The sequence below is a fragment of the Drosophila serrata genome, unplaced genomic scaffold, assembly GCF_035046125.1.
Source record: "Drosophila serrata isolate PLE 108 unplaced genomic scaffold, ASM3504612v1 contig_171, whole genome shotgun sequence".
NCBI lineage: Eukaryota > Metazoa > Arthropoda > Insecta > Diptera > Drosophilidae > Drosophila > Drosophila serrata.
Window position 1 is genome coordinate 142989 of NW_028257069.1, and position 26420 is coordinate 169408.

General features: G+C 38.2%; 1 protein-coding gene and 1 long non-coding RNA gene across 11 annotated transcripts in view; both read left to right on the top strand.

Moving 5' to 3' along the window:
* The window catches only part of LOC110185344 (aminopeptidase Q), a 280831-nt gene that overhangs the window by 40527 nt on the left and 213884 nt on the right, over nucleotides 1-26420 (top strand). The window contains exon 1 of one of the 10 annotated variants that reach the window (XM_086827433.1): nucleotides 16794-17024. The exons of the other annotated variants lie outside the window; for them this stretch is intronic. The gene's annotated coding sequence lies outside the window, so the exon portion shown is untranslated. Of the gene's footprint in view, nucleotides 1-16793; nucleotides 17025-26420 lie in introns of those variants that run through there. 10 annotated transcript variants of the gene reach the window in all.
* Nucleotides 1887-5281, top strand: LOC147644470 (uncharacterized). Its single transcript, XR_015270449.1, has 2 exons — nucleotides 1887-3611; nucleotides 4163-5281. It is a non-coding gene; the product is annotated as an uncharacterized LOC147644470 (long non-coding RNA).

A 26420-nucleotide genomic window follows, 5' to 3' on the forward strand; every position in this document is an offset into this window, starting at 1 on the left:
AAAGAAACTTGGACGGACACGTAACACGATCATTGGGCCTTCCGAACATTGAAGATTGGCCTACCCTTAGATCGAGACTAGTTGCAGAATTTAAACCCCAAACACCGAACTACAAACTGCTGGAGAACTTCAGGGAGACACCTTACAAGGGAAATCTGAGAGCATTCTGCGAAGAAGCAGAAAGACGACGTCAAGTACTAATTTCGAAATTGCATCTAGAAGGTAACCAGCCAGACTTTCTTATTTATCTTTAGGCGATTAAAGATTCCATTAAAATATTGATCAGAAAATTACCAATACAATTATTCACTATTTTGGCTCATCATAACATTGAAGACTTAAGATCATTAATCACTATCGCACAAAATGAGGGAATATATGAAGAACATGTTAATTTTGAATTAAATAAAATTCCAGAAAATCGTAATAAAAACTCAAACCCTAATCAAAATTCTAAACCACACAAATTCAATACAAATACACAAACCCAATATCGACCAAGTTACCCACAATATTCTCAACCATTCCAACCTAATTTTAATCAATACACACAATCGTTTAGACCCACCTATACACAACAGATACCTAACAACCAAACTATGTGGCCAAATCATTTCGGACCCAACCAATACATGAACACACAACCATTTACTCACAAAAATCCTTTTCCACAATATTCAAATAAAATTCAAAATCCTCAAACAGCACATTTTAAAGGAAATACATACCCCCAACAACAACAACCCTCTACATCTAAAAATACTAATTTTTCGGTTACCAAACGACTAAGACCATCGGACAGTGAACAAACCAAAATGTCTATTGACGAATTAAGATTTCAAGACGCACACGAACACGAATACGAAGAAATACAACCTAATTATTATGAACAACAGTATTATGACCACAATCAATACCATAGGTTGACTAATGAACAACAACAGCAACAACAGGTCCAATACACCCAAAATAAAGATGAACAAAATCTAAATAGCTCAGAACCAAACGAAAATTTTCGGTTAACAGCCCCGGACAACACCAATACATAGAAATAGCATACAAAGGTTGCACATACAATTGCCTTATAGACACAGGATCCACAATAAATATGATAAATAAAAATATATTTTGCCTTCCTATTCAAAATACTATATGTGAAGTTTTGACATCAAATGGCCCCATTACATTGAACAATTTAATTATTTTACCCAGCAATAGTATTTTTAAAACAACTGAACCATTTTATGTACACAATTTTTCTAATAATTATGATATACTAATTGGCAGAAAATTGTTGAAAAATGCACAATCAATTATAAATTACAAAAATAGTACAGTTACCCTTTTTGATAAAACATATAAATTAATAACTTCAAAGTCAGAAAAGAACCAAAATTTTTATATCCAAAAGCCAATAGAACCAATTAAAAAATCACCTCAGGCATCAACAAAAAAAATTGATTTTGGATTATTTCGATTAGATCACCTGAATCAGGAGGAAACTTCAAAGTTGAAAGGTTTATTAAATAAATTCAAAAATCTTCAATATGAAGAAGGAGACAATCTAACATTTACAAATACCATTAAACACGTACTAAATACAACACATAACTCCCCAATTTATTCAAAACAGTACCCACTTGCTCAAGCTCACGAAATTGAAGTTGATAACCAAGTACAGGAAATGCTTAATCAGGGATTAATTAGGGAAAGTAATTCACCATACAATAGTCCTACCTGGGTAGTACCCAAAAAACCTGATGCATCTGGAAAAATTAAGTATAGAGTAGTAATTGATTATAGAAAGCTAAATGAAAAAACTATTCCCGACAGATATCCAATACCAAACATGGACGAAATCCTTGGTAAAATAGGTAAATGCCAATATTTTACAACTATCGATTTGGCAAAGGGATTTCATCAAATAGAAATGGACTCAGAATCAATACCTAAAACTGCATTCTCCACCAAAAGCGGTCATTACGAATACCTTCGAATGCCATTTGGCCTTAGAAATGCACCTGCTACTTTTCAAAGGTGTATGAATAATATCCTTCGACCGTTGCTTAATAAACACTGTTTAGTGTATTTAGATGACATAATAATTTTTTCCACATCCCTTACCGAACATTTAAATTCATTACAGCTAGTTTTTTCCAAACTTGCATAAGCAAATTTAAAGTTACAGTTAGACAAATGTGAATTCTTAAAAAAGGAAGCTAGTTTTCTTGGTCACATCGTAACCCCCAATGGTATAAAACCAAACCCCCTTAAAGTTAAAGCCATAGTTTCATATCCAATTCCAACAAAAGTAAAAGAGATCAGAGCTTTCCTTGGATTAACCGGTTATTATCGTAAATTTATCCCAAACTACGCAGACATAGCAAAACCAATGACCAAATGTTTAAAAAAAGGAGCAAAAATAGATACACAAAATATCGACTACATAGAAGCATTCAAAAAACTTAAAACATTAATAATTAGAGAACCAATTCTCCAATTACCCGATTTCGAAAAAAAATTCACTTTAACCACAGATGCCAGTAATCTAGCCCTTGGATCCGTAATTTCTCAAAATGGTCATCCTATATCCTTTATTAGCAGAACACTTAATGAACATGAATTAAATTACAGTGCTATCGAAAAGGAATTACTTGCCATTGTTTGGGCCACTAAAACTTTTCGACATTATTTACTAGGACGACATTTTCTCATTGCTAGTGACCATCAACCTCTTAGATGGCTGCATACTTTAAAAGAACCAAATGCCAAGTTACAAAGATGGAAAGCCAAGTTAAACGAATACCAATTCAAAATAGACTATATTAAAGGGAAAGAAAATTCAGTTGCCGATGCATTATCAAGAATTAAAATTGAAGAAAATCACCATAGTGAAGTTACTCAACATAGTGCAGAAGAAGATAATAGTAACCTAATTCATTTAACAGAAAAACCAATAAACTATTTCAAAAAACAAATAATTTTCATTAAATCCGATAACAATAAAGTAGAGCATTCAACAATATTCGGTAACTCCATTACAACAATCCAATGTAATGTAATGACACTCGACAAAGCCAAACTAATTTTACTTGATCATTTTATTCATAGAAACATTACCATTCATATTGAAAGCGATGTAGATTTTGAAATCATTCAAAGAGCACACAGAGAAATTATTAATACCACTTACACTAAAGTAATTCGCAGCCTCCACTTATTAAAGAATGTTTGTTCATACGCCGAATTCAAAGAAATTATACTTCAATCACATGAAAAACTTTTACATCCAGGTATACAGAAAATGACTAAATTATTCAAAGAAAATCACTTTTTTCCAAATAGCCAACTATTAATTCAGAATATAATAAATGAATGCAACATATGCAATTTGGCTAAAACAGAACACAGAAATACCAAAATGCCTCTTAAAATCACACCCAACCCTGAACATTGTCGAGACAAATTTGTGGTAGATATTTATTCATCTGAGGGAAAACATTACATCAGTTGCATTGACATTTATTCAAAATTCGCTACACTTGAACATATTAAATCAAAGGATTGGATAGAATGCAGGAACGCACTAATGCGCATTTTTAATCAGTTAGGTAAACCCAAATTACTAAAGGCAGACAGAGACGGAGCTTTCACCAGCTTGACTCTAAAGCGATGGCTTGAAGCAGAAGGAATTGAATTACAACTTAACACGGCAAAAACCGGTGTAGCAGACGTCGAAAGACTACATAAGACAATAAATGAAAAAATCCGAATAATCAACTCATCCGATGATGAAGAAGTAAAATTAAGCAAGATAGAGACAATTCTTTACACATACAATCATAAAATAAAACATGACACCACTGGACAAACACCTGCTCAAATATTCTTATATGCTGGACATCCAATATTAAACACTCAAAATATTAAAGAAAGGAAAATAGATAAAATAAATGAAGATCGACAGGAATTTAACATTGACACTAGATACAGAAAAGGTCCACTTCAAAAGGGAAAATTAAAAAATCCATTTAAAGCTAATAAAAATGTAGAAAAAATAGACGAAGACTATTACAAAATTATTAATCGAAATAGGGAAACCCAATACTACAAAACACAATTTAAGAAACAAAAGAAAACTAATACCGTTAAACTTCCACAGGAATCTTCTGTACGATGATGTTATTTCTATTATTCACTTTTTAACCCAAAGTTACTCAATTACGACAAAATATACTTTTAATCAAAACATCTACGTGGATTGACTACAAAAATAACGAATTGTTACTTATTTCACATATCCCTATTAACCACAAACCCATTAACACCATTAAAATAATTCCTTATCCCGACCATAATGGATATCAGTTAGACTATTCAGATCAACAATCATATTTTGAAGATAAGAATAAAATTTATAATCAAGACAATAAAGAAGTTAATAATGAATGCATTAAAAATATAATTAAGCGTAAAAATCCAATTTGTAATTTTATACCAACTCCTACAAAAGAAATGATTCAATATGTAGAACCAAATATTATACTTACATGGAATCTAACTAAAACTACAATCGAACAAAATTGTCAAGAATTAAATGGCGATATTAAAATAAATGGAAGTAAAATTATTAGAATAAAACAATGTAGAGTTAAAATTGGAAATGTTATTTTAAGCGAAAATTCATTAAGTCCAGAATTTGATTTAACAGCATTGTATTCACCGATTAATGTAACTAAGATAAAAATAGTAGAACATAATGACGTTTTAAAACTAATTTCAGAAAATAATACCACACTTTACGTAATTATAATATTAGTAGTTATCGTTCTTATTATTTTTGTTGTCCTATCAAAATTGTATACACAAAATCCACTTATCTTTTTATATACAAAATTTAGAAAACAAGCAAAAAATAATCAAGAACCACAACAAGAAATAGAACCGGCACAAAACCAGTTGCCTGCATTGTACCCTGAAATGCCAGCCCAAACATAGGCAACCCTTTTAAGGGGAGGGAAGTGACATATTCACAAATTCAGCTATGTTCCAAGAAATATGAATCTGCAGCGTAGGCGATCCCACGCTGAACCAATGTAAACAATCCACATCCGGAGCAAGCAATGCTCCTTCTCAATAACATAAATAATTCTTCAATCAATATCCCAAGCCTGCGATCTCGCTCCCCAACTCTTGTAAACAAAGGGCAGTAGAAGTAAGATTTTTGTCACAATAATTTAGTCTTAAGCTGAGATCAATTGAATAAAGACGTGAAGCGGAATATTCGTTTGTTTTAATTCAACTTAGCGTTGTCCTTAGTCAACTGACGGGACATTCGTTCGACTCACAATTTTAAAACACTTCACTATATTTATTCTTGATCATTATCAACAGCCGAGTCGATCTAGCCATGTCCGTCTGTCCGTCTGTCAGTTTCTACGCAAGCTAGTCTCTCTCTAGTACTATATACTCTCCCTCGTATGTATGTCAAAACGGGTAGGATCGAACGACTATATCATATAGCTGCCATTGGAATGATCGGAAAATTTTTACAAAAAAAGTATAACATATTCAGTTTTCAACAGAATTTGATAAAATTTGAGATAGAGCCTTTCCATATCATTCTACATTTTTGCGTAAATTTTATGAAAATCGGTATACTATATCATGTAGCTCCCAAAGGAACGATCGAGAAGTTAATACAATTAAAAATTATAACTTTTTCAGTTTTCAACTGAATTTCATTAAATTTAAGTTATAGCAATTTCATATAATTCTACAATTTTGTGTAAAATTTTAAGAAAATCGTCCTACTATATTGTAATAAGTTAAATTTATTCAGTACACATTGGGATTTATTTGGTTGATTTCAATATGGTTATTTATTAGTATCTTCGGTTCGGGGCTTATTTCATCAATGCCATGCTTGACTTAAGAATCCATTGGCTTGGCTTACAAATCACATAGCTGCCCGAGCAGCGCCGCGGCCAACGCTTATATATCTAAATATGTGCCGCTGCACTACTAAACTATTTCTTATTAATTATTAATATTTATATTGTTTTTCGTATTTTTATTCCTATATTCATTATTATAGTGAAGAAACTATTTTTTTTTTTTTAAGAAAAAATTTGATGTTATTTTATTTTTTTCTCACGAATGTCCATCCTACAAAATCTTTTCTACAAAATTTTTTAATCTTTCCATATGAACTGTCTGAGTTTGGTTTTTTGTATTTAAATATTCACAATAATAATTCATAATATTCAATCATCTTTCTAAGTGAACGGACCTGTTATTTTTCTTGCGCTCTCGTTTTGTGTTAAAGTTTGAATCTAACCACCGGGGTTAACTTAAATTTTCTAAATTGTGTTTATAACTTCCCGTTCCCTTCGCGTGTGCATGCAACTATTCTAATTTGTCTATATAATTGGTTTTATTTTCCAATTCAGTTGTGCTGCTAGTGCTAGCTTTTGCATATTTTGCATTCCTTTTTGTGCCTTCTTCGTCTAGCTTTTGTTTGCGCCGTCGCAACAGCTAAACGTTTTTGCTATCTACTTATCTCCCACGCTCTCCCACTCTCTCGCTTTAGCTGTGCCGCTGCACTTCTTATCTTATTCGATCTCATTCGCTCTCTCGCTCTCTCGCTCTCGCTGTGATTCTTCACTTCTTTCTTCATAGCTCTGTTGTTATTTTTTCCAAGTACAAGTACAGAGGTAAGTCCTTATAATGTCCGGAAATATTCTCTGTTTCGGCCCCTGGCTGTGCGACAACGTCATGCATGTCAAGTGTATTGGAGTTGCAGCTCGGACGGTGGACGATGTAAAAAAAACATCGGCCTGCGTTACTGTTGTGAGGCCTGTCGCGATGTAGAAAGGGATGATGTCTTTCATGCGGCAAACCAAAAGCGGTTTTAAGGCATTTCTCTTGATATGTTCTTGTCGCTGGACACCCAACTTAATAGCCTTACGCTTTTAAATGAGCCTTCTAGGCGCAAAAAAACTGCTATTGGTGGGCAGCATGTAGACGGACCACAACTACCTGCAACGGGCTCTCAGCAGCAGCCTCCCTCGGCACAGCCCTCGACCTCAGCATTAACTCCAAGAGTGCTGAGATCGAGCGCTAGAAAAGATTCGGTATCCGAATGTGCAGCGGGAGTGGCCGTACCGCCGGTGATTTCTGTCTTGTCCCCTGGGGGGTCCCAAATATTGACCCCTCAAAGTCCCGTGCTTAACGATATATCTGGCCAGGATGTTAGGCCCGGAATATCGGCCGACAATGGCACCACAGATAACCAATCTGCCTTGCCAAAAGCCCTTATAGCGCTTCCACCGACGAAACATTTCATCTTATTTATCAGCTCGGTTAAACTTTACCTTGCTGAACGCGCAGTGTTATAAAAACTATTTAATTCGTTGTAGGGCCCAGTTCTCACCGGACCCAAAACAGTTTTATAATTTCGTTAACACTAAACGTAAGCCTAAAACAAATCCTTCCTCGCTTTCGTTTGAAAATACTACCGCAAATAATGATCAGGCAATAGCCGATCTATTTTCGCAGTTTTTTCTTATTATTCTTCCTACGACATACCCAAATCAAACTTAATTTTCTGTCCTAGCCTAAACGAAAGCTCTCTTCTTTTAGATCTTCATCGTATCAAGCCAGTTTAATCGCCAGGTCCCGACGGAATTCCTGGCTCTATGCTCAGGTATTGTGCCGACGCCCTGTGCTATCCCCTTCTGAAATTGTTTACCTTGTCCTTAGAAACCTCCCACTTTCCCATTATTTGGAAGGAATCGTTTATTATTTCTCTCCACAAAAAAGGTAGCAAATTGGATGCCAGCAATTATAGAGGAATCTCTAAGTTGTCGGCCATTCCTAATTTATTTGAAAACATTATCACCCCTCACTTTCAGCACCTTTGTAGATCGATTATTTCTCCATGTCAAAATGGTTTTATTAAGCGAAGATCAACAACAAAAAATCTTTTGGAGCTCTCTTCCTATATTATAAAGGGCTTCCATAATAATTGTCATACAGATATAATCTATACTGATTTCAGTAAAACATTTGACTCTGTTAACCATTCTCTCCTCGTTAGAAAACTCGATTCAATGGGTTTTCCAAGTGATCTTCTTAATTGGATCTCAAGTTATTTGAATTGCAGGACGCAAAAGGTCCTCTTAAAGAATAATTTATCCAATGTTCTAAGGGTAACATCTGGCGTCCCGCAAAGAAGCCACTTGGGACCCTTATTGTTTACATTGTTTATAAATGACCTGGCCAAAGTCTTGACATACTCCAGAGTGCTTATGTACGCGGATGACGTCAACCTTAGCGTGCATTACAATGACGTAGACTGCCAGTCGGATTTACAAACAGATCTTAATAATTTTCAAACTTGGTGCCGTGTAAACTTAAATGGCTCGAAATGCGAGCTAATGACATTCTGTCGTGTCGTTTCTAAGCTTGCTACTTACACGCTGAACTGCTGCTCTTTGGAAAGAATTAATTCTTTTGACGATTTGGGCGTCCGCTTGGACCCAAAACTTGACTTTATTGATCATATTTCGTCTATGGTGAAAAGAGGCAGGGGTGTGCTTGGATTTATTAAACGGTGGTCAAAGGAATTCAATGACCCCTATGTTATTAAATCCTTATATACTTCCTTAGTTCGTCCTATCCTAGAATATGGATGCTGCGTTTGGAGCCCTCAGTATGGCGTCCATAGTAAACGCATTGAGTCGGCTCAAAAGAACTTTTTACTTTTCGCTCTACGCGGTTTAAATTGGGATGCAAACCACAGATTACCTTCCTACTCTAGTAGACTCCTATTAATAAACTTGCCGTCCTCAGCCAATCGTTGAACGATGCTAGGGATAACCTTTATTTTTAACCTTATACATGGTGATGTGGAAAGTGCTGACTTGTTGAGTCAGCTTAATTTCCACGTATCATTTAGAACTAATAGATCCTATATCCCATTAGTGTTGTGCCACTTTAGAACCTCCTTTGAACTGCATGAACCTTTTAGAGTGTTATGTGCAAATTATAATGATTTGTACACACTAATCTCTAACGTATATACTCTTCCCAAACTAAAATCTTTAATACTAACACACTTAGTAAACGTGCAAGCTAACAACTGTGGGAGTCAGGCCCGAGTTGGCAGTTCTAAATGCGAGCACCCTCGATTCATCTGATATCGAACCAGTGTAACATAATGCCATTCACATTAAATTGTCGCTAATTTCTGGCAATTTCCACTTCGAAATCTATGGTCACTCTGCGAGTTTCCGGTCTCTTCCTTTTCAACGTGGGGTGATCGAGTGCAGTCAATTTTTGGCAAAACCAAATTTTAAATCCGCAGGCATCGTGAGAATATACTTCGAATTATTTGCAGTAACTACTGCCACACGCTTATTTTTCGTATATATTCCCTACTGCTGGTAAGCTTTCAAGCGCGATCAATCGTAAATGTGATTAAGTGTAACAAAGCGTATTTCCAAAAATAGCACGCTGCTCGCCGGAAAGTGAAGAGGGCATTTCCTATTGGGTGCACAGCGAAGGCTGGGCATTACCCTTGGCCGCCAACCCTGCCACGTGTGTCGGGCTGCAAGATCAGAATAACAAAAGTTCGATCACAACCAAAGTTCACCACGTGTATCAGGAAGCCCGCCCGACGTTCCATTCCTGGTTGCGAATCGAAGGCAATCGCCAGGCCCCGTGAAGTGGTGTCCCCTTCTGCATTTATTGCTGCGATCGAGGAGCCACTCTCGCTGAAATAACACGTGGTCATCGCTTTAGCATCGTCCGATCTCGCCTTCACGTATTGGGCGTGATTCCCTGGTCAGCTGGTCATCGGTCCCTATCACGCTGGCAAACTGCTGCATACTTGGCCGCACCGGTTGCATGGAGCAACCATCCGTTTAGTATATATAGATATATATACAACATCTTCTCCAAATAAAATTTAGCTACAGCAACACCTCATCGTCATCAGGCCTGCTGACATCGAGGGATACAGCGTAAGTACGGCATAGCCGTTAAAAACAACTGAGGAAATATATATATCTTTACCAGATAGTCCGCATAGTACCAAAAGTTACCAAAAGAATACATAGTTATTTAAAAGATAAATTATTGCTTAATCTCTGAAAATTTGATTTAACGTTAAATGTAATTTAAATTCCCCAATCTTTACATTCTTTAGTAATTAGCTTTTTTCGTATCTAAAGTAAGAACAAAACAAAATTAGCGTATAAGGAGACCTTCACAATTCAATTCTTTACCTAGTTTAAGGTTAGATTTAGGAAAATGTATCACATTATCGCTAATTATTTGGAGATAGAAATGGATTAAATGATTTTTTGGTGGGCACCTGAGAAAATGTAAAGCAACGGTTGTATTTGGGTGAAGCCCGATGGGACTTCACAGGTAGGGTGGGTAAAGACTGAGGCCAATAACATCCGGACCTCGTCTTCAATAGGTATGTTTGTCTGTCCGCTTCCTTAACCAATGTGTTATCCTTTTTGCCGCTTTATGTCATCTCTGTCTACATTATTTAGTTCTGTATACTCTTGTACACCTCAATACAAAACCCACGCCCATTTTCCCTGAGCCTGCCGGTCAAAGAGTAGACAGAGGTATTGAGGTGCACAACGCTCAAGGAGTGTGTACGTTACAGAATTAAATGGCGCCCAACATTAAGGCCAGCCCGATGCATCTGTCGTTTGACAGCCGAGCTTCCCGATAATATACAATCCATCCACTTTTAGTTTCAGTTAGGTATTTCATTTTCCGTCCTGGAATTGATGGTCTCTGAATAGATTCGGAGCCATACCGGAAGAAATGTCATACTTTTACATGTTATTTTCTATCAGTTCGGTAATAATCGAACATTATAGTTAAAATACATTCAAATTTGAGTAATTGAGTCCAAGGAATTATAGTTCTGAGCCAAAATCGGTTCTATACCAGGATTTCACTATTCAAACATTACCTTCTTACCATTTAAAATGGAGATTTTTTCTATCTGGATAGATTCGGTTAGTTACTCTTTTAAGTGGTAAGACATCATCATACATTTATATTTTTACCCCGCATTCACATTCCGTTAACGTTTATGTACCTATTGAACTATACAACCTATTGCTTTACTACTCAGGGTAAGACCTACATTCCCGCTTACCGTTTAACACATATCGCATACTTCTCGTTTGATCTTATCGTTCCCGTTTTATTTCAAAATTTCGCTAAATTTCTATTTTTGAAAAGCATCGAAAATGATGACACGTAGTAATGAAAACTTAGTTGGTTTACAGACTGATGAGTCTTTAATATGCAACATCTGCAACGGACCAGTAAGTAATCTGGATTTAGTTGAAGCCCGTTGCAAACATTCTTTTCATAAACTTTGCCTTGACAATTATCTCAAAAATAATGACAAATGCCCTATCTGTGGCCAAACATGCTCTCAATCTGACTTGGGATCTCATTCGGCTCTTCCCACTAGATTTCAGGGAAGTAAGATAGTAACCCGTTCAGCTTCTCGAAACGCAGCAAAGCAAAGCGGAGGGCCTGATCAAAACTTTTTGCAAGAGATTCGCAACGAGAATAACTCAGATTCTAGGGCCATAACAGAAGACCGTGTTGAACAATTAATTCAAAATTCAATGCAGGCATTTCAAGCAAACATGCTTCAATCAGTGACAGAACAAATAACTATGGCGTTCACTCAGTTGAATAGATCCACACTTGCAAATAACAGACAGAGTGAGCTTCAGCGAGATGTGCAAACTAATTTCAGTAGAGACGGTTTCGGGAACAATTCAGAACGAAATAATACTCAACGTGTTAGGAATTCCCCAGATTTGAGTAGTGATCGAAGTGATCTTACTTTGGATAGACCTGATAGAATCTCCAATATAATATCAAATTGGCGTATTAAATTTAGCGGTTCAGCCAACGACATTGCCATTGAGGATTTTATTTACCGTGTAAATTGTCTGACTTCACAATGCCTGAACGGCAATTTTGAATTTCTCTCCCATTTTGCTAATTTACTGTTTGCAGGTCCTGCCTTAGCCTTTTATTGGCGTGTTCACAGATCTGTAGACAACATGAATTGGAATGTATTATGCAATCGTTTGAAGGAGAGATATCAAGATCAGAGATCAGACCGAGAAATAAAAAGCGTCATGCGTCGCCGTCAACAGGGTAGCACCGAAAGTTTTGACGACTTTCTCGATGCCATGCTTTCCATTGCAGATTCTCTTCGTGAACCAATGCAGGATAGTGACATTGCGATTGAAGTTCGCCATAACCTCAAACCGGAAATTAAACACGAATTATTGCACATAGACACACCAAACTTAGCAACCTTGCGTAGGGAATGTCACCGCCACGAAGAATCGTACCTGGACAAAGCCAATCCGTCCGTACCCTAGCAACGGACGACGGGGAAGACGAAACTGACGTTGAGGACGAAATCTATGCTGTTAGGACTTCAGAGGAAATTAAGTGCTGGAACTGTGACGAGACAGGCCACAGGTACCATGATTGCCTTAAATCCCGCCGTATTTTCTGTTATGGTTGCGGCACACCGGAGGTGTATAAGCCCAACTGTGCAAAATGTAAACCGGCCTTAAAAAACCTAAAACAGGACATTCGTTGCCTGAAGAAAGCGGATGTCCGCCGTTAGCCTCAAAAATACATGTAGAACCAGATTCTTTGGCAAGTGATTCCCAATCAACCTTGCCCAACACTCAACCGGATATATCAATAATCGAATCATTTAAACCATATCATTTGCGAGTGCTGGACTATGCGAAACGTAAATCTCAAATATTCCAGCCCAATTCTATTGTTTGTCGCAAAAAACGATCTTCTCGGCGAATTCGTCAATTTTGGATTCGAAAAAGATCTTCCAACCGTTTTACTGTGTCATCGCTCGTTAACAAAAAGAATGACATTCGACCTTTCACAAACCTTGACATATTTGGCCATTCGTATTTAGCTCTTCTAGACAGCGGCGCCAACAAAAGCATTATTGGTGGCGAGTTAGCGCAACAAATAGCATCATCGCAGCCATTTGATAAATTTAAATCGGTAGTACGAACTGCTGATGGCCAAACACAATCTGTGACTGGCGTGATTAAAATTCACCTGACTTACAACTCAATCGATAACAATTTTGAATTTCTAATAGTTCCCTCCATTAAGCAAAGTGTAATATGCGGAATGGACTTCTGGCATACATTTGGAATCTCTATTAACCAATCACCAATAATCAACGAAATCAATTCTGAATCGGAAGAAGACACTACTCGCTTCCGATTGTCTGATGTACAGAAGTCTAAATTGCAAAAAGTAATCGACTTTTTTCCATCATTTGAGAGTGAGGGTTTAGGATTGACCAAATTGATAGAACACAATATCGACACCTCCAATGCGAAACCAATTAAACAAAGATTTTATCCACTTTCCCCAGCTAAAGAAAAACTTTTGTGCTTGGAAATCGATCGGATGATTAAGTTGGATGTCATAGAAGAGGCTCCTTCGTCGCCATGGTCGTCTCCAGTTACCTTGCACGTCAAACCTGGCAAGGTACGATTTTGTCTGGACGCAAGAAAACTGAATGCAGTAACTGTAAAGGACGCATATCCCATTCCTATAATGGATGGACTGCTAAGTCGCCTTCCACCCGTGCATTGCATTTCCAAAATAGATCTCAAAGATGCCTTCTGGCAGATCTGTTTAGATCAAGAATCCCGTGCCAAGACAGCATTTACCGTTCCAAATCGGCCTCTTTATCAATTTAAAAGAATGCCATTTGGATTGACAAACGCTCCACAAACAATGTGCCGTTTGATGGACCTTGTTATACCATATCAATTAAAATCTCACGTGTTAGTGTACCTCGACGATTTGCTTGTTTTGTCGAATAATTTCGATGAACACCTTTTGCATCTGTCCGAGGTAGCCACCCAATTGCGGAAAGCTGGACTGACAATTAATGTTCAGAAGAGTCAGTTTTGTCTGAAAACGGTAGACTATCTAGGTTACTTAGTGGGAGAGGGCACACTTCAAGTAAACCCAAACAAGGTTAATGCTGTGAGTGAGTTTCCTGTTCCTAAGACCCAAAAACAGTTGAGAAGATTCCTAGGTATGACCGGTTGGTACCAGCGATTCATATCTAATTATTCCACAGTCATTTTTCATCTGACAGAATTATTGCGTGGCAAATCCCTAATTTGGAATGACCAGGCTCAAGAGGCCTTCGATATTATTAAAGCCAAGTTATGCTCTGCACCTTGTCTCGTTCACCCTAATTATGACAAACCTTTTATCCTGCAGTGCGATGCTTCACTACATGGTGTGGGTGCAGTTTTAGCCCAATGTGATGATTCCGGTTGTGAACGCCCAATAGCTTTCATGTCTAAGAAGCTCAATAAAGCCCAACGTAACTATACAGTTACTGAACTCGAATGCATGGCTGTAGTCTTGGCAATTAAAAAATTCAGGATGTACATTGAGGGACATAGTTTCAAAGTAGTTACCGATCACTCAAGTCTTAAATGGCTAATGAATCAATCTGATCTAAGCGGTAGATTAGCAAGGTGGGCCATTAAACTTCAGGGTTATACTTTCGAAATAGAGCATCGTAAAGGAACTGAAAATTTGGTTGCAGACGCCTTGTCTCGATCATTTGAGGAGACTTGTGACATTGCTGCAATAGACCTCGAAATCCTTCCTGAAATTGATCTCTCATCAAACGCATTCCATTCAGAAGAATATTCTGCTCTAAGAGACAAATTTTCGTCTTTAAAATTACCTGACTTTCGAGTAGTAGACGAGTTCATTTATCATCGTGCTACATTCCCTAACTCTGATGACAATTCACCAGACGATTGCTGGAAATTGTTTGTACCGGAGTCGTTGCGTCAGAAGGTAATAAGCTCGGCTCATGATCAACCAACATCTGCTCATTGTGGGATGGCTAAATGCTTAGAGCGTATCAGACGACGTCTCTATTGGCCAAACATGGTTATCAACGTTCGTGATTACATACGAAATTGTGAAACGTGCCAGACCACTAAACATCCTAACCATTCGTTAAAACCGCTAATGGGAGCTCAAGTACAAAGTGACAGGATATTCCAAAGATTATATCTCGATTTTATCGGCCCATTTCCGCGCTCTAAGTCCGGCAATATAGGAATATTGATTATTCTTGATCATTTTTCCAAATTTACCTTTCTGAAAGCTGTGAAAAAGTTTAATGCTAAAGTAGTCATCAATATATTGCGCGACGAAATTTTTTCATGCTTTGGTGTACCCGAAACAGTCGTGAGCGATAACGGAACTCAATTTAAAAGCCGTGATTTCTATGACTTTCTATCAAAGTATGGCGTTCGTCATATATTTACTGGTGCCTATGCTCCACAATCCAACGGAGCTGAGAGAGTCAACCGTTCGATCAACGCTGCTCTTAGAGCTTACATTCGTTCAGACCAACGCGAATGGGACGTATTCCTCAGTAGCATCAATTGCTCTCTCCGTAACTCGATTCACCAATCCATAGGTATATCGCCCTATCATGTTGTTTTCGGTCATCATATGATATCTCATGGCCATGACTATAAACTACTTCGTAAGCTTGGCTTACTTACCGAAGGTGACGTAAATTTATCAAGGACAGATGAGTTTCAAAGAATTCGATCCAACATTGGCAAGCATCTGAGTAAAGCTTATGAAGCAAACCAAAAGTATTATAATCTCCGAGCAAGACCACGTTCTTTTGAGGTTGGCCAGGAAGTTGTCAAAAGGAATTTTACCCTCAGTAACGCAGCAAAGGACTACAACGCGAAACTAGCTCCTGTAGGTATCAAAGCTCGAGTTAAAGAAAAGATAGGTCAAACAATTTATCTCTTGGAAGACATGAATGGCAAGGAACTCGGAAAATTTCATGCTAAGGACATTTGGTAGTTGTATTGACTCCTTTTTCAGTTTTTATTGTTAGTCGCAGGGACTAAAAATCAAAGCTGTGGTTGTGGGAGTCAGGCCCGAGTTGGCAGTTCTAAATGCGAGCACCCTCGATTCATCTGATATCGAACCAGTGTAACATAATGCCATTCACATTAAATTGTCGCTAATTTCTGGCAATTTCCACTTCGAAATCTATGGTCACTCTGCGAGTTTCCGGTCTCTTCCTTTTCAACGTGGGGTGATCGAGTGCAGTCAATTTTTGGCAAAACCAAATTTTAAATCCGCAGGCATCGTGAGAATATACTTCGAATTATTTGCAGTAACTACTGCCACACGCTTATTTTTCGTATATATTCCCTACTGCTGGTAAGCTTTCAAGCGCGATCAATCGTAAATGTGATTAAGTGTAACAAAGCGTATTTCCAAAAATAGCACGCTGCTCGCCGGAAAGTGAAGAGGGCATTTCCTATTGGGTGCACAGCGAAGGCTGGGCATTACCCTTGGCCGCCAACCCTGCCACGTGTGTCGGGCTGCAAGATCAGAATAACAAAAGTTCGATCACAACCAAAGTTCACCACGTGTATCAGGAAGCCCGCCCGACGTTCCATTCCTGGTTGCGAATCGAAGGCAATCGCCAGGCCCCGTGAAGTGGTGTCCCCTTCTGCATTTATTGCTGCGATCGAGGAGCCACTCTCGCTGAAGTAACACGTGGTCATCGCTTTAGCATCGTCCGATCTCGCCTTCACGTATTGGGCGTGATTCCCTGGTCAGCTGGTCATCGGTCCCTATCACGCTGGCAAACTGCTGCATACTTGGCCGCACCGGTTGCATGGAGCAACCATCCGTTTAGTATATATAGATTTAGTTTTCATACCTTAAGCGACTTTACTTATAATTACTTACATTACATTCCTAATTTAGCTTATTTTTGGGCGGCGATCTTAAAAGATATATATACAACATCTTCTCCAAATAAAATTTAGCTACAGCAACACCTCATCGTCATCAGGCCTGCTGACATCGAGGGATACAGCGTAAGTACGGCATAGCCGTTAAAAACAACTGAGGAAATATATATATCTTTACCAGATAGTCCGCATAGTACCAAAAGTTACCAAAAGAATACATAGTTATTTAAAAGATAAATTATTGCTTAATCTCTGAAAATTTAATTTAACGTTAAATGTAATTTAAATTCCCCAATCTTTACATTCTTTAGTAATTAGCTTTTTTCGTATCTAAAGTAAGAACAAAACAAAATTAGCGTATAAGGAGACCTTCACAATTCAATTCTTTACCTAGTTTAAGGTTAGATTTAGGAAAATGTATCACATTATCGCTAATTATTTGGAGATAGAAATGGATTAAATGATTTTTTGGTGGGCACCTGAGAAAATGTAAAGCAACGGTTGTATTTGGGTGAAGCCCGATGGGACTTCACAGGTAGGGTGGGTAAAGACTGAGGCCAATAACATCCGGACCTCGTCTTCAATAGGTATGTTTGTCTGTCCGCTTCCTTAACCAATGTGTTATCCTTTTTGCCGCTTTATGTCATCTCTGTCTACATTATTTAGTTCTGTATACTCTTGTACACCTCAATACAAAACCCACGCCCATTTTCCCTGAGCCTGCCGGTCAAAGAGTAGACAGAGGTATTGAGGTGCACAACGCTCAAGGAGTGTGTACGTTACACAACCTGGAAGCACGCCGGTAGTCAATTTCCTCGTATTGTGTCCTTTATTTTCCATCGCTCCTACAAACAGGCACGTATCATACGGGCCACTTGAATGTACTGACCATAGTGCATCAACGTCAAAAAAAAAAAAAAAATTTTTATATTATTATTAGGTTCTTTCTTCGTTACCTTATAGGGTATATTTAAAGTCTAGCTAATGGCCCGTTTCATTTTTTAAATATACCTGGTCCCCTATTTTTATACCCTTGCAGGGTATAACAATTTTCAAAATTTTATGAAAATCTGACAACTATATCATATAGCTCCCATAGGAACGATCGAGAAATTAATACAATTAAATTTATAACTTTTTAAGTTTTCAGCTGATTTTCATCAAATTTGAGGTATAGCCATTTTATATAAGTCTTAAATTGTGTGTTAAATTTCATGAAAATCGGACGACTATATCATATAGGTGTATAAAATTTGTATAGGTTAATGAAATGAAAGCAGGTATTACTTCATTGTTTTTTAACATTAATATATATATATTATATTGTTTGGAAGGAATCCAGGAAGTCATCGAAGTTCTATCTGCAAGGGTATATAAACTTCGGCGTGCCGAAGTTAGCTTCCTTTCTTGTTAATTCTAAATCTAACCTATTTTTGTCGTATCTATCTTTTTGTTTTTTCTAATTAGTTTCTATCATTATTCTGGTTTTTTTATATGTCTGTTCTAATCTATATTTAGATTCGTTAGCATAATCTTCTATATTATATAATGGTTCTATTCTATCTATGCTATTGAAATGGTTTGGTAAGTTTGATGTTTTCCTAAATACTAATTCGTATGAACAATAATCATGTGCCATAGAGGGGGTTGTGTTAAATCAGTATACGAAGTATTGTAGCCATTCATCCCAATCTGTTTTATCAACTGAGATATATGAGCGTATGAACTCGTTAAGTGTTCTGTGTCTTCGCTCCACTGTTCTGACAGTCTGGTGATGGTGTGCAGTAGAATTTATGTTTTTGATAAATTTTTACATAAATCTTCAATTATTGAATTTGTACATTCTGTTCCCATGTCTGTAATGAACGTCTTCATTGGACCTTACTTCAGAATAAAATCTTCAAATATTGATTTGGCTATTGTTTTTGCACTTTTATTTGGAATTGGCATTGCTACAAGGTATTTTGTTAAATCGCAGATTAAAATAACTGCGTATTCATTCCCTTGTTCAGACTTAGGCAGTGGACCGATCGTGTCTACGATTACCCTGTCGAAAGCTGTTTGTGGTGTTTCAGTAATGGTTAATGGGGGTATGCGTAGTTATTTTCGCTTTTTGGCATTTTAAACATTTTCGTAAGTTCTCTATAATATATAGAGTCATATCTTTCCAAAAGAAATGCCTTTTGACCTTGGCCAAGGTTTTGGTAATGCCAGTATGACCTCATTGACCTCCTCGGTTCATCATGGTATGTAGACATAATAGCTTTTTTGTTTTTCAGAATGTATTAGGGTCACCGGGTTGAGTTGCGCTACTCTCAATGATTTTAATGTGTTATTGCCCATTTTCTTGAAATTATCTATTGAAACGTGTTCAAAGATTTTTCCCCACGGTGTCACTTTGAGTTGGCTATACCGGCTTGCGTCTCAACCCTTTGGAAATACTGACCTAAGCCAAGGACTCCATTGGTATATAAATCGCTAACATCATATCTTGCAGTAATTTTTTCCATGTTTAGACATAGCTTATTTTTTACGTGCAAGGGTCACTACTTTACTACTTTCGTCATTGTTTATGACTCCGTATACGATGGGCTTTGAAGCTTTTTTATAGATTGCCTTGGCAAGGCTATTTCTTTTTTTCATGCGCACGATTTCTGTCTACTTTGGTATCTTGTAGTATCTTTATTTATATTTCCGGTTATATTTTGTGGTTATTCTTGATAATGCATCGGCTACGTAATTGTCTTTTCTCTTTAAATATTTTTAACTGTGAAGTTGTATTCTTTTAGTTCTAGCCTCATACGTGTCAGTTTGGAACTTGGGTTAGTTATTGAGAACAAGTATGTTAAAGGTCTGTGATCTGTTTTGATTGTGAAATGTTTCCCATAAATGTATGATCGAAAATGTAACATTGCCCAGTGTATTGCAGCTAGTTCCTGCTCGGTAGTACACTTATTACTTCCTCTCTTGGTAAAGGCTCTTGATGCATATGCAATGGAAAGTTGGAGTCCGTTATGGTTTTGAGTTAAAACCACTCCACATACTTGCTTACTTGCATAAGTAATTATACAAAATTCTTTACTGATATCGGGATATTGTAGAAAGGTAGGTTCCAGAGAACTGTAAAATCACTATTTTCTTGATTTAATCATACGCGAAAGCGTTTTGGCATGCAGCTGTCCATTCAAAAGGAACATTGTTTTTACATAATCGTGTTATGTGCCGTGAATAGTCGGCGAAATTTTTTATGAACGTCTGTAGTAATTGTAGAATGCCACAAAACGTCTTGCGCTGTCTGCATCGTGTGGGGCTGGACAATTCAGTATGGCTTCATATTTCTTGTCGTCTGGAAGTATTTTTTTATCTGTGCACTTATGACCTAGAAAAGTTACCTCATGCTAAACGAATGAACATTTTTGTGGATGTAACTTTAGGTTGTATTTCCTACATTTCTCAAAAACTTCTGTTAAGTTTTTAAGCAAATGTTTTTCGGAGCAACCTAAAACTATTATGTCATCCATATAAAAGAATGCTTGTGAAGGTTCAAGTCCAGAGAATGCAGTAGTCATCATTTTTTGAAATGAATTTGGTGCTATTTTTAAACCAAAAGGTAATTGAGTGAAGCGATACGAGCCATTGCTCGTTGAAAAGGAAGTTATATCTCTTCAGCTTTTTTCAAGTTCTATTTGGTGAAATCCTGACATTAAATCAAGACATAAAAAGTAGATGACCGAGACCTAGACCTAGTTGATCTAAAATATCATCAATTTTAGGGAGTGGAAAAATTTCCATTGGACAGTAATTTTTTATTAATCTGACGATAGTGAATCACTAATTGCCACTTCTTTTCTTCGGATCATGGGGCTGATTTTTTAGGGACAAGTAATAATGGGCTATTGTATTGAGATACAGAGGGTTCGACAATCCCGTCGGTGATTAATTTTCCGACTTGCTTTTGAATTTCGTTCACCTGACTATGTGGGCTTGTATAGTTTTTTGTGTATACGGTTTCATCAACTTTTAATCTCAGTTTTTCTTTGTTGAAATTATTTGTGCTAATAGGTTCGGTTTCTAATCCGAATATTTCATTTCATTTTTTATATAAGATCAAATCACAACATTTGAAATGTGGGGGGGAATTTTTTTGACAATTGGGATAATACTGACTTTTCTCTAGTTTCTTTGTTTCCTTCGACTACTTCGTAGTTCAAAAGTGATTCATATGCTAAATTATTCGCACTGACCACATTATCTTCTTTTGTTGTATTCAGTAGTCTTATGAAGGCATGCTCAATTTCTTGAGTTGGAATTAATACACTGTCCTCTTTTTGAATATAATTTTATTTTTTTAATGACTTGTGATCTTGCTGGCAATAGAATTGAGTTATTGCCAGAACTGTATGCTATTGGAACATGAATTGGAAATTTTAAATTGTTGGTCTTATTATAAGCCAATTTTCAGATGGCTGAAAGTCTGACAGTTGTATTTTTTAATGAAATCAATTCCTAATATGCCATCACAAGTGACAGCTAAGTGTAAGTCTACGATATGAAAATCGTGTGGAATTATGTACTTTGTAGTCTGTATTTCAATTGATGTTAAGCCTTTGGATTAAGTGTTTCCTTGGCTTATTCCCCGAATATCTATTATGTTATTTTCTTGTGTGTTTCGAAATATATCGGAATTTTCTTTTACTATAAAGATTTCGGCACCTGTATCTACCAAAAATACAAGTTCTTTTCCGGTAGACACATGGCTGAATGAGACGAATATATTCTGGCTGAGATTAATAGTATGAACTGTAACGTTCTCTACTGTTGAGCATTGTAAGGGTTTTGGGATTTTCCCGAAGTGTCATTGGCTACTCTTACATTATTTGAATAGTTGTTATTGTAGCCTCTGTTCGAGTTGCCACGGCCCCTTGAGGTTCTTCTGTAGTTGCCGCGACCTTTGTTTTGGTTGGTATTGTTGTAGTAACTATATTTGTTACTACGACCACGGAAATTACCTCTATAACTTCCGCGTCCGCGGTTTCCGCCGCTCTGTGTATAGTTATTGTAATAAAGGACCGATTTGGTTGTCCAGTTGCTTCTGTGCAACTGAAACGGCGTCATTGCTTTTACTGCGTGCTGTGTGGAATAACTTTCTAAAACCTTCGTCATCTGCTCAACCTCTGATGTGATGTCTCGCCTTTGACGTTACTTTTTAATTTGGCAATTACTTCACCTAACGTTATTTCGTTTCCAATCTGATTTCTGGCTACACCCTTTAGCTTTGTCTTTTTTATAGAGACAGCTAAGTTTTCGTGTTCGCCTTTTACTGACTATTATATGTAATGCATCAATGAAACTGGTTAAGTTTTCTGCTTTACCATTGAAAACTGGTATAAGCTTTGATGCAGTGTTAATTAAGTCAATATTTCTTTGTGCCATTTTGAAGTTGTTGTTCTCAGTTATATGTACTTGCCCTTCTTCATCGGTTTCAACTAATATTGCGGAATTAAGAGTGGTCGGTATAGAGATATCTAAATTGAATTTTTCTTTTATCGATATTAGATTTTCTCTGAGCCTTACCAAAAATTTTGATACTTTTATCCAATGATCATCATTTAATTTTTCTCGTTGCCCATGTATTAATATACGCGCCTCGTTTAAGCAGTTTACTATTATTTCTGCATGTTTCTTAATTGTACTCCCTTGAATTGGCCTATTTTAATTAAGAGTTTTGTAGGATTTATCGAATTCTGTTTTTATTTTGTTCAATTTCGCATACAAATTGTTCCATTCCATGATAATCTTGTTTATGTAATTTTACCACAAGGATCGTGGTTTCACCGAGTATAGGATGGTAATCCACGACCACGATCCACGACGTCCGAAAAGTAAACTTTCTGAATAATCTCTTGAATATTAATATTTTAAGAATAAGCAATCATTTAATAAATGGGTATTGTTCGGTCAAACTCTTTAAATTCGCATCTCCCGAACCGTTTCTCTTTGAATATACAATGTAAACAAAAGCTCGTTAACATGAAGATACCAAATCTCTGTTCTCTAGTTCTGCTGCTGTTAATAAAAGCCAGTTGCTGATGTTAGATTGCTTGAAACGGTTGTCTTTTGGCCTTTGTTAAATAAATTGAAATTAGTTTATGCACCTCCCAACCTGATATCTCTTGCAGCACAAAAAACGCTTTGTGCATTAAACATTTTGGCACCCAACGTGGGGCAGTGTATAAACAAATTATTAACAATTTATTGACTAATAAACAATTGTCGACTTATCACCCGCAAATCATTGGCTTGACTCGCTCATCACAACTCTACATCGTAATAATCGCATTCATAGTGAACACTGATACCCATCCAGTGCATCATGGCAAGTTTTTAATAAATATACAAATAAAGTCAACTACTCGCAAATTTCTAACGCCAACGACACGTTCACACAACGGAACTATTCGCTATTCTTCTTCGCATGTCTCGTGGTTGATGTGTGTGAGTGTAGCCCGGTCTTGAAGCTCGTCGTCGATCGCTCAGTTTCCTTCGCTCCGTTATTCCGCACAACGAAGTGTTGTTTTTGTTTGATTCGCAAACTGCAGCCGCTGGTACAGTTTTTCGAGTTATCTTCGTTACCGTTGGAGTCGCGCCCCGGAATTGCCAGTTAGCCACACAACACCGCTTCGCTCTTGCAAGGTCTTGTTGCTGCGCTTTAGCTCAAGCTTTACGGCACTTGCACTCTTGTCGCAGCAATGGTAACAACTAGGTTGGAAACACTTAAATGGCAGCGCTCGAACATTAAAAGAAATATTACACGCATAAAGGGAACGGTCGTTACCAAGCAAGAAGAAGAGAGGAAAACGCCAGCTGAACTTTAGTGCCGTTTGGGAATCTTGAAGTCCTACTTTAAGCAAGCCCCCTCCGTGCAATCTGAAATTGAAACCTTGGAGCCCGCAGATAATGGTCGTGCCGACCTGGAGGACAGTTACATAACCACAAAATTGTCAATTCAGCAACTTCTTGGAGAAGAACTGCACAGCAAAGTGCTCGACCATCTTGCGGAACCAAGCTGCAGAGCGCCGTCTCGACTGCCAATGTTGGCACTGCCTAGCTTCGACGGAAATCATACGGACTATAAGAACTTCATCTCGTCGTTCCTGCAACTGGTGAACCTTGAGCAAATCTCGAATATAAACAAATTGAACCATCTCCGCAATTGGGGACCTGCATTGGAAGCTGTCGCAGGCTTCCCGGTCACTGGAGAAAATTATGCAACGGCTTTGGAAAAGCTGAAGGATCGGTATGACAAGCCTGCGCTAATCTTCGTCGAAACGATCGCTTCGGATGCCCAAATTTCTGAGGCAATGGTCATTTACGTGGTCATGGATAAGTGCGACCAACAGACCAAAACAAAATGGAACGAATCCCTGGACTATCTCACTCTACCATCCTGGAGCCTGTGTACCCAGCTGCTTGAACGCCAGTGCCAGTTTCTCTTGTCTTCTCGGCAACCCCATGGATCCGAGCGGTCAAGATCGACTCGTTCCCCAGTTAGATCTCACAACTCGTCGTTTTCGCTAACCAACGCACCATGTGTACACTGCCTGGCACCCTTGCACAAATTGCTTAGTTGTGACAAATTTAAGGACCTCAGTCCAATTGCGCGATTTTACGTCGCTAAATTACATCGTCTCTGCCTGAATTGCCTGTGTAGTGGTCACCAACTCTCAAACTGCCCATCGAAAAATCACTGTCGCACCTGCTAAAAGGCACATTCACTGAACGTGTCTCGCTCGCATCAACCGGTACCAACCGCACCACCATTGGAAGCAGCAACCCACTCACATTCCGGTCAGAAATCACAGGTTTTACTTGCCACTGCGATGGTTCTCGTAAAGGATGCATTTGGAACGTATAGACCTGGGAGAGCTCTTCTTGATTCCTGCTCCCAAGTGAACTTCGTTACGGACGATTTTGCACAGCGGCTTCGTCTACGAAGGAAAAGACATCCAGTGCAAATTCGAAGCATCGGCCATTCGCAAACAGCTATTAAATATTGCACAACCGCATCTATTAAATCACGCATGTCATCTTTCGTACTCTCCGCAGATCTTTGTATTACGCCACGGATTTCATATTAGCCTGATCTCGCCATTGACGTTTCGTCTTGGAAGTTGCCGGACAACACGCCTCTCGCTGATGAAAAATTCTACCAAGCTCGTCTCGTCGACATGCTTCTGGGAACCGAAGCCTTCTTCGACGCCTTGTCAATAGGGCAAATAAGGCTGGGACCTCGAGGCCCGCTGCTGCAGAAAACTCTATTTGGCTGGGTGGTGACTGGACGACTTCAACAAAGCGGATCAATAGAAGTTTCCACTTGCATGGTTTTAAACGCAAGGTCAATTGATGTCAATCTCAAACATCTATGGGAGCTGGAAGCGGTCTACTCGACACCATTGCAGAACTTGGAACATTTCAGTTGCGAGAAACAATACGAAAAGACCACTCGCCTCGACAGCACTGGTAGGATTGTCGTCAAGCTCCCATTCAAGGATGACCCAAGCAGATTGGGAGATTCGTTTGATATCGCCCGTCGTCGGTTTTTGAGCATGGAATGTCGTCTATCGAAAGCTCCAGCGCTTCGTCAGCAATACTGCGACTTTATGGAAGAGTATGAAAAATTGGGTCACATGTCCCCTAAATTGAAAGAGCCGCACTATTACATCCCCCATCATTGCGTCCTTAAACCCAGCAGTGAGTCTACCAAGCTCAGGGTAGTATTTGATGCCTCATGTCGGACTTCAAATCAAACATCGCTTAACGATTTGCTATGCGTCGGCCCAACACTCCAGGAGGATTTGTACCTACAGCTTCTAAAGTTCAGACTCTATCGTTACGTCATCACTGCAGATGTGACCAAGATGTACAGGCAAGTAAATCTAGACATTTGACCGCAAATACCAGTATATCCTTTGGAGAGCATTTCCAGAAGACACGATGCGAACGTATCAACTAAATACAGTGACCTACGGCACTGCAGCAGCCCCATTTTTGGCAACACGCAGCCTAAACCATCTTGCCGATGTCCACCGAATCGACTTTCCAATCGGCGCCGCTATCATAAAGGCGTCCTTTTATGTTGATGACTTACTCATGGGTGCAGACGACATAGCGACACTAAGCATTATTAAGGATCAAGTCACAGAAATTCTTCGACGAGGACATTTCCCGCTTACCAAATGGCATTCAAACCACGCTGAATTTATGGAAAATCACGCAGCTAAGGAACTCAATTCGTGTGGAGGGATTAGCCAGCGCTCTTGGAGTGAACTGGAATCAGCACATGCATACACTGTTCTTTAAGTTCATACCAATGAATGAGTCATCGAGAGTCACCAAAATAAGTATTTTGTCCATTGCATCCACCTTGTTCGACCCGCTTGGATTGCTCGCACCGCTTATTGTTGTCGCAAAAATACTTCTTCAAGAAATTTGACTCGCTGGCCTGTCATGGGACGAGAGCGT